This window comes from Vulpes vulpes, chromosome 16 (genome assembly GCF_048418805.1).
Source record: "Vulpes vulpes isolate BD-2025 chromosome 16, VulVul3, whole genome shotgun sequence".
In the NCBI taxonomy this organism is placed as follows: domain Eukaryota; kingdom Metazoa; phylum Chordata; class Mammalia; order Carnivora; family Canidae; genus Vulpes; species Vulpes vulpes.
In genome coordinates this window covers 2160007-2174118 of record NC_132795.1, presented here as the reverse complement: position 1 = coordinate 2174118, position 14112 = coordinate 2160007, and positions in this window count along the sequence as shown.

Genomic DNA, 14112 nt, shown 5'->3' with positions numbered 1-14112 from the left:
CCAGGCACAGGACTAGGGACTTTACGTACATAATGACATTTGGCTCTTAAAATAGCCCAGTGAGGTCAGTACTCTTCTGACCCCATAGAAAATTGGGGTTCAGAGAGGCTAAGAACTTTGCTCAAAGCAACCCTCATGGCGGTGGTGGAGCTCAGATATGATGCTGGGTCCTCCGGCCGGAGCCCACGTTTTTGGACATAAGGCTCAGGAGCCCTGGGGTATCCACCATCTCTGCCACTAACTTGGGTAAGTGACCTTGACCTGTGGAATGAGAAGGTGGGACGTGGCTGCAGAGGTTCTTTATGGGTCCATCTCCTGGTGATCCTGCTCTAACGCCATTTACGTTTCTGCGCACTGCTCCCCTGCCACCACCACCACATGGACCCAGTAGGCAAAGGAGCCATCCTGAACAACCCTGAGGGCTGGTCGCGAGATGGCAGGGTGTTGTGGCTGCTCTTAGGACAGAGTAAGAAAGTTCCATAAGTGGGCTAATACTTATCAAAGTTAAACATTTATTTTTTTTAAGATTTTATCTATTAGAGGGAGAGGGAGAAGCTGACTCCCCACTGAGCAGGGAGCCCCATGTGGAACTCGATTCCAGGACTCCGGGATCATGACCTGAGCTGAAGGCCGACTCCTAACCAACTGAGCCACCCAGGCGGCCCCCAAAGTTGAACATTTAAAGTGTTAGATTAAGAGCACTGTTTAGCTAAAAGTTTTGACTTTTGATATATATGTGTATGTATATTTTTTTGGTAGCTGTTACTGCATGAAGCATCAGCTGGAGAAACATGGTTTCTCCAAACCATATTTTTTTATTCATTTTCTTTCTTACACATGTACATGTATGTGCATGTTCCCACACACCTCTTAAAAGTCGTCTTTATGAAACAATCATCGTATAATCTTCCAAATTTAGGAAGAACCGTCTTCGGTTTGCATCTCCTTGCCGGCCTTCTCCAGTTCATCAACATCTTTAAAACCTCTAGATGGGAAGGAAATGTGATGTTTCGTTTGACCTGGCATGACATTTAATGCATAACGCTGAAGTAAAGGAATGCCATGATCACGCCTAGATTGCTTGACTCCGTGAGAGCAGGATCATATGATTTGTCATTTCAAGTTCACTTAACTTTATTTTTATTTATTTTTTTAAAGATTTATTTACCCATGAGAGACAGAGCGAGAGGGAGAGGCGGGCTCCCTGCAGGGAGCCCGACATGGGACTCAAATCCCAGGACTCCAGGATCACCCCGTGGGCTGAAGGCAGGCACTTAACCGCTGAGCCACCCAGGGATCCCCAAATTCACTTAACTTTAAAATAACTTGAAATGTTAATGTTAAAATAACATTGAAACTGTAAATGTAGAATGTTAAGTCATATCAAATAACTTGAGTGGGACTTGCAGAAGCATTTATATAGTACACATACAGAGACATTGATACATAGATGCATCTGCATTGCTGTTATTGAAATAATACTCAAATGAAGGAAAATTTAAATTGCTGGGGGGAAAAGCAAATGTGATTCATTTGGGAAATAGCTATACTTTTAAAGATGAATTAGATTTTATAATTTGAATAATGTACAGGGGATTGAACCTAGTGCCATTATTATTGCAAATAAGTGCAGGAGATGTGACAGTGACACTGTGTGATGTGTCCACAGGAAGCAGCACAGTGTTTCAAACCAGGACACGAGCCTATCCAGGCCTTTTTTTTTTTCTTTTAAGATTTTATTCATTTTTTCGTGAGAGACTCACAGAGAGAGGCAGAGACACAGGCAGAGGGTGAAGCAGGCTCCCTGCGGGGAACCCGATGGGGGACTCGATCCCGGGACCCCGGGGTCACGCCCTGAGCCGAAGGCAGGCGCTCAACCACTGATCCCCCCATAATCCCCCCAGGCGTCCTGAGCCTATCCAAGCCTTAATCGCAGTTCCAGAGGGAGAGGTGACCGGCTCAAGCACGGATGACCTTGGTGAGACATTCACCCACATGCCTCCTCCCTTTTCTACCTTCTTTTATAATTTAGCTTTGTCTCTCCCCAGTGGCTTCTGCTTTATCCACAATCCAGGAAAAAGGAAAATAAAAGGAAGTGAAGGGAGGAATTGAATTGCAGGGAGTAGTGAAGGAACTCTCACTTTCCAGCAGAGGGAAGATCAAGGACAACGAAAGGTGGGAAAAGTTGAAAGGAAGCGGGGACCCTGCAGGGAGGAGGCAGGACAGCAGAACAGAAGGGCCGACGTCTTCCCTTTGTACCCTTGACGTTCAAGGACCTTTCTCGTTCCACCCCACCATGTGCCCCTGTCCCAGGGCGTCTTCTGCTCGGTAACCGATGAGAGGAGCACATCTGGTGCTGCCTGGGGGAGAGATTATCTCGGGAATGGTATTCTGCGGAAGGAAGGTTATGTCCTCTTGGGGGCCCCTTCTTGGTGATGCGACGGAGTGGTTCCTGCAGTAGAATCCAGAACTTTTCAGGACGTCTGGGGAACTCAGCAGTTGAGCGTCTGCCTTCAGCTCAGGACGTGACCCCGGGGTCCTGGGATCGAGTTCCGTATCGGGCTCCCCATAGGGAGCCTGCTTCTCTCTGTGTGTGTCTCTCATAAATAAATACAAATCTAAAAAAAACAAATAAGTCTGACCTTTTCTGAGCCCATCAGGCCACCATGACTAGGGTCTTTGCTGTCACCTGATTACCGCCGTGACTCCACTGTCGCCTAGACAGCTAGACCATTGACCATCTTGGCTGGAAACGGTGGGAGCCCCTGGGAGCCCCTCTGCTCCCACTACTGTGGCAGGTTGACAGGTGACACAAGCAGGATCCAAAGATCAAATAGGCAAATGGACACAGTGGTCGGGGCGTTGGGTCTGCCCAAGTCTGGGGGAGCATCATGACCTCGGGCTGTGTTTCCACTATTCCTGTCGAGGGTTCCGCAAACCACCAGGATGATTTGGCCACAAAGCTGCCCTTGGGTGTTAGAGGACAGGATTTATGCAAAGCAGCCTGCCCTGCTGGTCAGCTGTGGCCGGAGAAAACCGTTTGCAGAAGGTGCTGGAGACGCTGAACTTTGGATTCGCTCTGAAGCTCTTACCACATCCTTTTGGCCTGACTTCATGGCCCGGAGGTTTCCTTTGCCACATCTTGATAGGCTTAGAGACTGCCCCGGGGCCGCTATTTCAAAGGAGAAACTTCTCTTCCATCCAGCCTGTGATTTCCCCTGCCCGGGGCTCCGGCTCCCGGGGTGCCGCCCCTGCCTCGGGGTGGGGGTGTTTCTGCTCCTTCACGGGCCTCCATCAGGGACGGTGTCCGCCAGAGTCCTTGGCAAGAGTCCACCGAAGCATCACTTTCAGCTTTGTTTGCGGTTTGCAGACTCAGTTGGCATTTCCCGTGCCTCCGGGGATTCGGGGATCCTGGGGGGGGGAGGCCCGGGTGCGAGGCGGGTTCCTGCCACTCAAGGCAAGAAGTCTGGGCGCTGGAGGGCGACGCCCGGGCCTCAGCTGGCCCGTCCTGATCAAGCGCTGACTTGCTGAGAAGACCGAGGCTGCCCTCTCCGGGCCCAGAGTTAGAGAACTCACGGGGCGGGGTGGGGGGGGTGGCACGAGTGTCACAAGAGCAGCACCAGCCCGGAGCTTTGGCCCTGGGAAGAGATGCATGAGCAGGGCGTCTGGGAGGAGCTGTGGGAGCACGAGCCTCGGCCTGGCTTGCAGAACAGGTAAGACTCACTCAGGGGAGCACCGGCACAGGAGTCGGGACAAGGTGACCAACTGGGCACAGTGGGCCTCCGGATGTTCCTGCTTTTAAGTGACAGCTCCCGTCCTTGGAAGGCCCCTCCATGTAAGCAAAGGGGGACCCCCTGGCAGGAAGGCAGAGTGCCACGTGGCCCCCCGTGCTGAGGCCACAGCTAGCAGCTCTGTCTGCCTTTGGGAGGAATGACAGGAAGGCTTTTTTTTTTTTTTTTTTTTTTTTTTTAATGCTCCAGGGGATCCCTGGGTGGCTCAGCGGTTTAGCTCCTGTCTTCAGCCCAGGGCATGATCCTGGAGACCCGGATCGAGTCCCACGTCGGGCTCTCTGCATAGAGCCTGCTTCTCCCTCTGCCTGTGTCTCTGCCTCTCCCTCTTTGTGTCTCTCATGAATAAATAAAATCTTTTAAAAAATAAAAATAATAATAAATTTAAAAAATACTCCAGAGGGGTGCCTGGGTGGCTCTGTGGTTGAGGATCTGCCTTTGGCTCAGGTCGTGATCCCGGGGTCCTGGGACTGAGCCCCGCCTCAGGCTCTCTGCTCAGTGTGGAGCCTGCTTCTCCCCGCCGCCCCCCACTCATGTGCTCTCTCTCTGAAATAAAACCTTTTTTTATTTTCCCCAAATGAATGAGAACATATAACGTTTGTCCTTCTCCGATTGACTTACTTCACTCAGCATCATCCCCTCCAGTTCCATCCACGTTGAAGCAAATGGTGGGTATTTGTCGTTTCTAATGGCTGAGTAATATGTTGGCAATCAAACTCCAATAAAAAAATATATACAAAACAAAAATAAATTAAAAAATAAAAATAAAATCTTTTTTTTAAAAAAAAGAATATAAAATTCTGAGTATTCACTTACAAGGATAAAAATCATCTTTCCTACACAGAACATCCATTGAGTAGTAGAAATGAGCCATCATGGATACTTTTGCACCTTTGCAAAAGTTAAATGAGCACATTTAACCTCAAAACACAATTTTTAGGCTTGTTTTTGTATCTTCCCCACTCCAAGTACCTTGGCCGACTTAACTGAGGCTGAGACCCTCAGTTGGAGTCCGGGGTTACATGACCGTGATCAAAGTCCTTAAGGAACAGAAAGTTTCCCATGAGAAGCATTTGTCTGAATATTCTTTCCACAGTGACTATTCCTGAGAGTAGGTTTAGAAAAACTCTAGATTGCTTCAAATCAATTCCAGCTGCAGAGACTCCAAAAACCACTAGATCTTCAACCAACCTAGCCAGGAAGGTAGCAGGTAGAAATGTCAACTTCATGCTTGTGTGGAGGCAAAAAATACCACCACAGCTCCAGATGCTACATGTATGTGTAAGGCAGGAAGGACAAAGGTGTCCACTCTCTACCGTATTAGAAACCTTGCTGTCCTTCCTATAATCCCTCTGGCAAGCTTTGCTTGACATCTCATTGATCAGAAAGGGGTCCCCTGGATCCCCCCCGCCCCCATCTACAGATATGGCTCGTAAAGTACCTACTGACTTTCCATCCTCTCGGGGGTCAGCAAACTCTTTCAGTCAAGACTAGGACAGCAAGCATCTTACCCAATAACTACGCAGCTTCATTATAGTGCAAAAGTAGCCGTAGATAACTGTAGATGAATGAATGTGGCAGTGCTCCAGTAAAACTTTATTTATGGACATGGAGTTTTGAATTTCATGTAATTTTCATGAAATAGTCTTCCTTTGATCCTTTTTTCTTTAGCCATTTAAACTCTTCAACCATGGAAAGCTAAAACCATTCCCAGTTCACAGGCTATATAAAAACAGAAGGCTGACCCGATTTGGTTTGCGGATCCCAGAGGAGGGTGAGGATGGTTTTGGGGGGCACACCATAGTGCTGCCGCAAATACACTCTGTACCTGGAATGTAGAGTAGTGGAAAGTGATGAGAAGCTCAAACTACCAAGCCAAACCTTAATTTTCCTGAGGTCAGCAAGCAAACTTTACTTCCAAATGTTCTTTGTCATGAACACATTAAACCTACCAGATGCCTTTAACTCAGAAAATCTGTATTGCTGATACCCAGGAGATCTTTATATATTTCTACATATTTTGTTTTAAATTGCCCTCTAATGACTGTAAAACTGGATCAGACCTACATGAGCAAACTTTAGAATGGAGTCTAGAACTGTAACCAGAAAGTCATGGACTCTGTTATGCAGACATTTGCATAATTGCTCAAAGATCTGTCTGTCTGAGCTTTGGGAAAATTCAGAGATAATGCCATGCTACATACTAGTTAAAACAGAGTGATAGCTTAGATAGGTTGACCTAATGATTGTTCTTTTTTGAAACTATTCCTAAAACATTACCTTTTCATTCCCTTAGAAACATTCTATTCGCTTTTGAACTTTACTTTTAAAATTATTTATCATTAAATGTATAACTATGCTGAGTAAGCGTGTACGTAAATACAAAAGTATTATATACGTAGACCCGTCTACATAGAATACAGCCTAAGCATAATATATGGACTACATATATATGCATCTCATTACATATCTACTGTATACATTTATGTGCATAATAGCACTGTCTCCTTCCTAATTAGAGAAATTTGAGTAACGTAGCTGAAGAGCCTAGGGATTCAGCATGGATCCAGATGCTCCAATGATATCATCAGGACTCAATCTTGCTCCACTTCTCTCTTGTCTCCACTCTGTTGACTTCACTGTCAGACTCCCTTGCAGGCACACACCTTACCAGGTCAGCACTCCCAAGGGAAAAAGAACTGCTCTTTTTCCTAGAATTGGGTCTCATTGAATTGACTTGGATCATGTGTCCCTCCCTGAACACATCCTGTGGTCAAGAGATTGGAATATGCTGACTCACCTGGCCTCCCCTAGAGACGGAGAGCTAGCAGGGCCTGCTGGCTGGCTGAACCACGGACAGAGAATAAAGGATAAGCGGTTCCCCAAGGGAATCAAGGTGAATGGATTCCAGGAAGACAAAAACAATCATCGGCCACGATAACATTAACACTTGACTTTTCACAAAGGAGTCAGGAAGAGAATACAGAGACGCAGAGGGCATGAATAAGAAATGGGAAAAGCCATGGGAAAGCAGGGAAAGTAGTTTTCTGGTAAACTGGGCAAGGTCAGTGGTTCATAGTCTTGACCATGTAGCAGAAAAATCTAGGTGGTTAACAACAACCACAAAACAGATTTCTGCACCTTACCCCAGACAAATGGAAGCAGAATCTGGGAAAGCCTGGTCTGGGACGCTGCAGCTTTTTCCACCACCACAGGCAGTAGATACGCGGCTTATTTATAGACGTGCCTTGGGAACTACTCTGCAGGGTCGCAGCCCAGTAGGGCTAAGCTGCCTTAGCAAAACCCCCCGCAAACCACCGAGGCAGGGAGAGATTAATTTCTTTCTCACATGACAGTTCGGAGTGAACAGTCGGGGAGGGTGGCTGTGCTTATGCAAAAGCAAAAAGTTCCTCCCGTTTGTGGCCCTGCCCTCCCCTGGGGCGTTGTCCCTGTTTGTGCAGTGGAAGCCGCAGCGGGCCCCCCCATGTCCCAGCCCGCGGGGAGAACAGATGAGGGCACGGGGGCGTTCAAGCCAAGGCTCCCAGCGCACAGTCACTGCCATTATCATCACATTGGCCGCAACTTGGTCATTCGGCACAGCGGCCGCAGGGGACGCTAGGAGCGCAGGTGTCCCTCCCAAGGTGTACATCCACAGCTCCAATTCTTGCTTCTAAAAACACAGCCTCACACGGACGGTGAGTAGCTGGGTGGGCCAGTGCCCGGCTGCGATCGGACGCCCACGGGTGAAACGGTTATTACTTTCACGTAAAGGTGACGAATTGGATCACACTCATCTTTACTTCTTCGTGAAACTCCTCTGAAGTGAGAATAAAGGAATCAAAGTGGTGAACAGTCAAAGAGAACAGGGGAGGAGTCGGGGGAGCAAGTGATGTCAAAACGATTTTGCAAAATGGAAAACAGATGGGCAAGTGGGAAGTGGCTTGGCTCAGCAGAAAAAGCAGAATCTTGGGGCCAGAGAGAGAGGAGGGCAGAGCCCGGTCCCGAGCAATGATTCCCATTTGCAGGATCTCGGGAAGGCCGCGCCACGGAGGGCGCCAGCTGGCTGAAGCCGGGCGTGGAGGGGATCAAAACCAGAGTCGCCAAGAATCTCTTTAAGGAACAGACTCTCAGGTTCCCTGCCCTAAGTCCAGCAGCTTGTCCATCCCACTACCTGAGCAGAGCACAAGTTCTGTTCTTGGAAATTCTAGAGAAATGTTCAGCCCTGGAATACCAGGCCCAACAGAGAGGGGTGGGGTGGTGAGGTGGCCCTAAAGCAGACTGAGCCACAGCCTCCATTCTGAATGGGAATGCCCACCCGCCTCCCCACACCGGGTTCCCACCATCCACAGCAGCCAGCTTCCTGTCACCCCAGTGGGGGAATGGATGATTCCTCTTTGGGGAAACCGACCAACCCAAGAAAGAAGACTGACGGATTCCAATTTCTGTGGGTCTCCATCTGCCACAATATACTGAGGTCCACGAGCGAATAAATAAACTATTTACACAGAGCTGCTGTCAAATCGTTTTGACATCACTTTCTCCTCTGACTCTTCCCCTGTTCTCTTTGATTCTTCACCACTTTGATTCCTTTATTCTCACTTCAGAGGAGTTTCACGAAGAAGTAAAGATGAGTGCGATCCAATCTGTCGCCTTTAAGTGAAAGTAATAAATGTTTCGTTTATTACTGAACAAACGTTCAAGAATCATGAAGGCATTTCAGGAAAGGCTTCAATGGGAGATTTCACAAATGAGGAACACGAGAGAGAGGAAACTGGTGGAAGAAAATTTCAGAAAAGGGTCATTTATGCCTTTGGAGAGATGAGAGGAAATTTTGTAATAATAAAACAAGAACAGAATGCTATGCAAAGAAGAGTATTAGGAAAAAGAAAGTGACCTAGCTATAGAGCGTGATGGGACGAGGACAAAAGTAGGCACAGGAATTTATGAGGGAGCCAGATCCTCACACTACATAGAAGAGAGCCAGCAGATGAAGTCTCAAGTTAAAAAGTCAAGAAATATCGATTTAAGCATGTAATTGAGGGGCGCCTGGGTGGCTCAGTCAGTTACGCATCTGCCTTCGGCTCAGGTCATGATCCTGGGGCCCTGAGATTGAACCCAGGTCGGGCTCTCTGCTCAGTGGGGAGTCTGCTTCTCCCTCTGCCACTCCCCCTCGCTCATGCTCTATCTCTCTCTCTCAAATAAATAAATCTTAAAAAAAAATTTAAAGCATGTAATTTAAAATGTAGGTATAAATACACAAAGGAAAAGGTAATTGAGCTGAAAATGATTGACTCCGGAAGTGGGAATGGAGAGTGGGGTAGGTGAGGCAGAAGACTGCTGCTTTTCATTATGAGCCAGTACTTGGCACGCTGATTCGATTTGTGAATCCATGCATGTGATAACAGTAAAATACATTCTAAGACTTTTATTAGTTTTAATATTAAATAGTTTGTATATACCTTAAAATAATTAAAATATTAATATCTCATCTCAAAGACTGTGTTTTCACAAGACATTGAGGTGGAAATGTATGAGAAGCTTCTATGTGAAGTATTTCATGAGAAGATACACAGATGGACTGGGGTGTAGGGGGGAAGGTAGTTTATGAGGAAACTTGCAGACTTAAGACATGAGGCATTTGAAACAGTCCAGGGACTTTCAGGAGGGAAAGTGAGAATAAATATATAAATAAATATATTTCTTAAAATATTAAGAAATCTGAGCAAACCATTATAGACTAAACTGCCAAATACCTACAGAGGGTTGGCCAATGTTGTAGAAATCATAGATGCTCCAGGTTTTTTGTTTTTTTTTTTAACATTTGTTTATATATTTTAGTAATAGGAAGTCATTTTGTTTGGATAATATTAGGAAATGAAGACTTGTTTTTCCCTTTAATTATTATTATTATTATTATTTTTTTAATTTTTTATTTATTTATGATAGTCACAGAGAGAGAGAGAGAGAGGCAGAGACACAGGCGGAGGGAGAAGCAGGCTCCATGCACCAGGAGCCTGATGTGGGATTCGATCCCGGGTCTCCAGGATCGCGCCCTGGGCCAAAGGCAGGCGCCAAACCGCTGCGCCACCCAGGGATCCCAATTATTATTATTATTATTATTTTTTTAAGAATCATCTTACACTTGAGATCAAAGGGCACGGAGGATTTATAATATTGGTGATTTAATTTAATTTAATTTATAAAGATTATTTATTTATTTATTCGTGAGACACACAGAGAGAGGCAGAGACACAGGCAGGGGGAGAAGCAGGCTCCCTGCAGGGACCCCGATGTGGGACTCAATCCTAGGACCCCGGGGTCATGCCCTGAGCGGACGGCAGATGCTCAACCACTGAGACACTTGGGTGTCCCTCCCTTTAATCTATAACCAGAAATGCTTTGTGAAGCAGTAAGTCAGATGCTACTGACTGGCTTCTCAAGACCCTGTCTCCACCTGACATCACTGAACAGGTCAGACACTTGCGTTCTCTGTCTTATTGTAAGCTAAGAATGCCCACGTGTTCCAGTTCTGGCCAATGAAATATAGGGGGGTCCAGTTAGGGGCCTCTGGGAAGTTCTTTTCTTCCTGATAAGGAGTTGGTGCGTCGAAAGAGAGATTCCACATGGTGCCTTTGGGCGACAGGATAATGTCATTTCAGGGCCCTCTGTGGCCGTCTTGTAAGCACAAGAGCAAGGCCAAAGGAAGTTCCGAAGGCTCCAATCCAATGCCCTCGGAGCAACAAATGTTAAACCAATACCAGTAACTAATTCCTTGTTACGCAAGAAGAAAAAAGCCAAGGTGAACTGGTTATGCCAGAGCAAAAGAGCCAAGTTTTCTGTTTTGTGCAACAAAATTTTTCCTGTTTTCCTTATTGGTCCAAGTATGTTGTATTTTTTTTTATAGATAATAATATAATCACAGTGATTAGACAGTGTCCCTGTAGTAACTGAGTGAGGGAAGGCAAAATGATTCACTCACATCAATGTGATCACTCTCTTACATTGGAACACTTGTATGAAAGTCGACAACAGCTTTTCAAGAGGTGTGCCGGGACACACAGGTATTGCAGGTGTGATGGCTCACTGAGTCCCCCATCCCTGGGGCTCGCGGAGAGGGGGCGGGCGGCGGTGGTAGGACTCTGACTGCTGGCATCCCTGGGGCTGTGCGGACTCCTGGGCTGCCTTGCCCGTTTGCCCACAATGTGCTCTAGGGACACAAGCCTGCCCTGGGCGCCACGGAGTGTGATGCGCTTGGGGAACCAGCTGCAGCCTCTGCACGCTGCGACCGTGGGTGCTCCCGCTCCTGGTCCGGGCAGGACGTTGTGTAGTTACTAATCCCGTCTCCAAATCCTCATCCTCGGTAGAAACTGAGTCCCTGGATAAGTTAGATGTTGTGCCTCTGCAAAACGTTGAACTGCTACGAAACGAAATTTACTGTGTAAATTAAGCTTGATTTTTAGATGTTAATCACCCGCTCTGGGTCTGGGCCGTGTTCACTTTATCTGATGATAAATCTGATTTCCTTGAGTGATCAGCAAGCATTTGCTGAGTACCTGCTATGGACTCAAAGGCCTAAGAGAAAGACATTGTAACTCAAACTCCTAAGAAATAGGCCCAAAGTAGCCAAAATGAGAAAGGGGGTAAGCCTATTAGGTGTTCCTCTAAATTCCAATCTGGACCCATGTACATGGCATCATATCTTGTTGGTTTATTGGGTTAAAACCTTCTTTAAACGGTGAAAGGGCCGGCACCTGGGGGACTCCTGGTTGAGCCTCTGCCTTTGGCTCAGGGCGTGACCCCGGGGTCCTGGGATCGAGTCCTGCGTCGGGCTCCCTGCAGGGAGCCTGCTTCTCCCTCTGCCTGGGTCTCTGCCTCTCTCTATGTCTCTCGTGAATAAAAATAAATAAAATGTTTAAAAAATAGACAGTGAAAGAGAGTAAAGTGCGGGGGTGCTGAATGGCCAGACTGAGCGCAGTCCCGATAGAAAAATATCAAAAGACACGAGCGGGTCCCAGCAGAGTCGGGATCTGGAGCGAGGCCTGGGCTCGGGCTGTGCTACTGGGGAGAGGCGGGTATCCCTGCGGCTCCCGGCCCCCAGGCTCGCGTCCCACTTCGCCCCGAGGCTGTGGGCAATGGGACTGGGCGTGCTGGGCGGTGGGGGCCGCGGGGCTGCCCGCGTGGGCACGAGGGTCACCGGCCGCTCCGCTGTCGCCCCCGCGGCGGGGTGGGGGGGACCAGAGGGGGCAGAGCCCAGGGCGGCGCCTGCACCGACCGCAGCAGGTGCAGCCCCGCCCCGCTTCGGGCCACGGGGAGGGGGAGGGGGGAGCCGGCTCCGTCCACGCGGAGGAGGGGGGGAGCCGGCCCTGCCCACGCGCGAGCCGCCTGCCTCCTGGTTTCTCCCACTTCTGGGGCGGCTCGTCCGAGACCCCGCCCCGCGCCCTGCGGTGAACCCAGAGGCGGGTTCTGCGGGGGAGGGAGGCGCCGGGGCCGGAGGCGGGTCCGCACCTCCCTCCACGCACCGCACCGGGGAAGCCAATTTCTCCGCATCCCTAAACCCCTGAATGACAGAGGCCAGAGACCCTCGGGGCTTGGGGCCTGATCCCCGCCGGGTCTGCGGCCGGACAAGGCCTGGACTTCAAGCTGGGGTCTTCCCCTCTGACGTCTGAGGGAGTCTTGTCTGGTCTTTTCTTCTTTTCTTTTCTTTTGTTTTCTTTCTTTTCTTTTCTTTTTCTTCTTCTTTTCTTTTCTTTTGTTCTTTCTTTTCTTTTCTTTTTTTCTTTTCTTTTCTTTTGTTTTCTTTTTTCTTCTTTTCTTTTCTTTTTTGTTTTCTTTCTTTTCTTTTCTTTTTTTTTCTTCTTTTCTTTTTTTTCTTTTCTTTCTTTTCTTTTCTTTTTTCTTCTTTTCTTTTCTTTTCTTTTCTTTTCTTTCTTTTCTTTTGTTTTATTTCTTTTCTTTCTTTTCTTTTCTTTTCTTTTGTTTTCTTTCTTTTCTTTTTTCTTCTTTTCTTTTCTTTTTTCTTTTCTTTCTTTTTTTTCTTTTTTTCTTTTCTTTCTTTTCTTTTCTTTTTTTTCTTATTTTCTTTTCTTTCTTTTCTTTTCTTTTGTTTTCTTTCTTTTCTTTTTTCTTCTTTTCTTTTCTTTTCTTTTTTTCTTTTCTTTCTTTTTTTCTTTTTTTCTTTTCTTTCTTTTCTTTTCTTTTTTTCTTATTTTCTTTTCTTTTCTTTCTTTTGTTTTCTTTCTTTTCTTTCATTTCTTTTCTTTTCTTTTGTTTTCTTTCTTTTCTTTTGTTTTCTTTCTTTTCTTTTTTTTTTAAATTTTTTTTTAATTTTTTATTTATTTATGATAGTCACAGAGAGAGAGAGAGAGAGGCAGAGACACAGGCGGAGGGAGAAGCAGGCTCCATGCACCAGGAGCCTGATATGGGACTCGATCCCGGGTCTCCAGGATCACACCCCGGGCCAAAGGCAGGCGCCAAACCGCTGCGCCACCCAGGGATCCCTCTTTTCTTTCTTTTCTTTTCTTTTTTTCTTCTTTTCTTTTCTTTTCTTTTCTTTTGTTTTCTTTCTTTTCTTTTCTTTTTTTTCTTCTTTTCTTTTCTTTTCTTTTCTTTCTTTTCTTTTGTTTTGTTTTCTTTCTTTTCTTTTCTTTTTTTCTTTTCTTTCTTTTCTTTTCTTTTTTTCTTTTCTTTTCTTTTGTTTTCTTTTCTTTTGTTTTTTCTTTTCTTTTTTTCTTTTCTTTCTTTTCTTTTCTTTTTTTCTTCTTTTCTTTTCTTTTCTTTTCTTTTTTCTTTTTTTTAAGACTTTATTTCCTTATTCCTGCGAGACCCAGAGAGAGGGCCACAGACACAGGTAGAGAGAGAAGCAGGCTCCACGCAGGGAGCCCCAGGCAGGACTCGATCCCGGGACCCGGGGTCACGCCCTGGGCGGAGGCGGCGCTAAGCCCCGGAGCCCCCAGGCTCGCACGTGGTGGAGACGATGCAGGTAAAGAGCGCGCTGAGATGTTTGCTTCCCATGGACACTGCTTCCGGGCCTGCTCCTCTCCATTCGGTTCTGTGCTAATCTAACGGTGGGATCACAGTCAAAAGCATCCCCTTTCTCAAAAATCATGGAACAATACACCGAAAAAGTGTGATTTTTACTACACCTAAATTGTAACTTAATATGCCTGAAAGGTTTTCGTTGTTGTTTTTTAAACTTTTTTTTTAAAATTTTTTAATTTATTTATGATAGTCACAGAGAGAGAGAGAGAAGCAGAGACACAGGCAGAGGGAGAAGCAGGCTCCATGCAACGGGAGCCCGACGTGGGATTCGATCCCGGGTCTCCAG